The sequence below is a fragment of the Schistocerca nitens genome, chromosome 7 (genome assembly GCF_023898315.1).
Source record: "Schistocerca nitens isolate TAMUIC-IGC-003100 chromosome 7, iqSchNite1.1, whole genome shotgun sequence".
NCBI classification, from domain to species: domain Eukaryota; kingdom Metazoa; phylum Arthropoda; class Insecta; order Orthoptera; family Acrididae; genus Schistocerca; species Schistocerca nitens.
The window spans coordinates 305976546-305979045 of NC_064620.1; the positions used below are offsets into that span (position 1 = coordinate 305976546).

General features: G+C 57.4%; 1 non-coding gene across 1 annotated transcript in view; it reads right to left on the reverse strand.

Moving 5' to 3' along the window:
• Window positions 1-611, reverse strand: part of LOC126197242 (small subunit ribosomal RNA) — a 1909-nt gene extending 1298 nt beyond the window's left edge. Inside the window, exon 1 of the ribosomal RNA XR_007539622.1 lies at window positions 1-611. This exon is cut by the window's left edge and continues 1298 nt beyond it. This is a non-coding gene — a ribosomal RNA (small subunit ribosomal RNA).
• Window positions 612-2500: the final 1889 nt, after the last annotated feature.

Below are 2500 nucleotides of genomic sequence, written 5' to 3' on the forward strand. Positions count from 1 at the left end.
ATTGGAGCTGGAATTACCGCGGCTGCTGGCACCAGACTTGCCCTCCAATAGATACTCGTTAAAGGATTTAAAGTGTACTCATTCCGATTACGGGGCCTCGGATGAGTCCCGTATCGTTATTTTTCGTCACTACCTCCCCGTGCCGGGAGTGGGTAATTTGCGCGCCTGCTGCCTTCCTTGGATGTGGTAGCCGTTTCTCAGGCTCCCTCTCCGGAATCGAACCCTGATTCCCCGTTACCCGTTACAACCATGGTAGGCGCAGAACCTACCATCGACAGTTGATAAGGCAGACATTTGAAAGATGCGTCGCCGGTACGAAGACCGTGCGATCAGCCCAAAGTTATTCAGAGTCACCAAGGCAAACGGACCGGACGAGCCGACCGATTGGTTTTGATCTAATAAAAGCGTCCCTTCCATCTCTGTTCGGGACTCTGTTTGCATGTATTAGCTCTAGAATTACCACAGTTATCCAAGTAACGTGGGTACGATCTAAGGAACCATAACTGATTTAATGAGCCATTCGCGGTTTCACCTTAATGCGGCTTGTACTGAGACATGCATGGCTTAATCTTTGAGACAAGCATATGACTACTGGCAGGATCAACCAGGGAGCTGCGTCAACTAGAGCTGAGCAGCCGGCCGCCCGGGAGTGTGTCCCGGAGGCCCGCGCGAACACGCAAGCGTCCGCTCAATTATTCTGCAAACAGGAGGAGGCTGGGCTCCCCTGCACGATACACCTCGAAACCCTCTCAGGTCCCGGCGGCGCGCAGCGCCGTCCTAAGTACTTGGTCGGGTTCGAGAGAGGCGCAATCGCCCGGAGACAGGCGAGTAGACGCTTTCAGTGCGACCACCCGTGCTCCCAACTGAGCTTGCCGCTGCCGACAGAGGCCCGGGAGCGTGCTGTCGTGGTGTTGCCGGCGGGAGACAACACGCGGCCACAAACAGTGACCGGGCAGCTCCAACGCCAGCGCCACAGAGGGGCAGAGCCCCACTTGGGTGCCAAAGCGAACTCTCCCAGCACAGCGCACGCGCCAACACATCCGCACAGCTGCGATACAAACCACCTGCGAGAACCGCGGGGGCGACCGAGCAGCAGACGGCGTCGCGGCGCCGAGTGCCGGGCGGCGGCGCATCCTCAACGCACACAGTCCTCAATCGGACCAGCACACTGCAGATGTCCACCGCGCTTCGCACCGGGCCCGGGAGGACCCACTTTGGCCGCACGGCGCCGCGCGCTGGGTGCGCCGGCACGCAGATGCGCCGCCTGCCGCGTCCGTCAGCCGGCGCGCCTGCCACTGGGCGCCCCCACCAGCCGGCTGCCGCGCGTGCGCCCACGCAGCGCGCGGCCAGCACGCCGGGCGCCCCCCCCTCACCGGCCGGGGACGGTCCCACCCAGCCACCGCCGCGTATCGCTTCATACCCACATGCCCACTCACGTTCGTGGGTATGACGGGTGTCGCTGAAGCAACCGGTTAATACCTGTACCGATCGTCGATATCAACGATTCACCTCCAGCGCGAACAACCGCGCAACAACGGATTTCCAGTTCATTTGCGTAACTTGGGCAGCAAACGTAGACGTCCATCTACATTTGCGAATTCAATGGGTCTTGCATGCCTGGATGTTATGAGTCACGACACGCCACATCAATCCACATACATGCTGCGACGTATGCACGAGAGAACACGTGGAAGGTGGCCCGCGTACGTATGCGGATGCCATTGCACAGCTGCGAAGCTCATTGAACACGCAAACTCCTGACTGACGAACTAGAGGCGACAGGGGAGGGGGGGGGGCGATATACGTCTTAAAGCAGTACACATTACAGTGGATAGCGGGACCATGTGGAACGTACGCAACACTCGCTAGATGTTGTGAGGGTACGCACCGTAACATGAGTCAATACGCAGGACACCAGAGTGTGTGCGCAGCGAACTATGTTGAGAGGGTTGCGATTAGGCAACGCTACACGAATTTCTAGATTCATATAACAAACAATTACAGGGCACGTTAAGGCGCAACGTGGGTTAGGTTAGGGCCCAACGTAGGTTAGGTTAGGGCCCAACTTAGGTTAGGTTAGGGCCCAACTTAGGTTAGGTTAGGGCCCAACTTAGGTTAGGTTAGGGCCCAACTTAGGTTAGGTTAGGGCCCAACGTAGGTTAGGTTAGGGCCCAACTTAGGTTAGGTTAGGGCCCAACTTAGGTTAGGTTAGGGCCCAACTTAGGTGAGGTTAGGGCCCAACTTAGGTGAGGTTAGGGCCCAACTTAGGTGAGGTTAGGGCCCAACTTAGGTGAGGTTAGGGCCCAACTTAGGTGAGGTTAGGGCCCAACTTAGGTGAGGTTAGGGCCCAACTTAGGTGAGGTTAGGGCCCAACTTAGGTGAGGTTAGGGCCCAACTTAGGTTAGGTTAGGGCCCAACTTAGGTTAGGTTAGGGCCCAACTTAGGTTAGGTTAGGGCCCAACTTAGGTTAGGTTAGGGCCCAACTTAGGTTAGGTTAGGG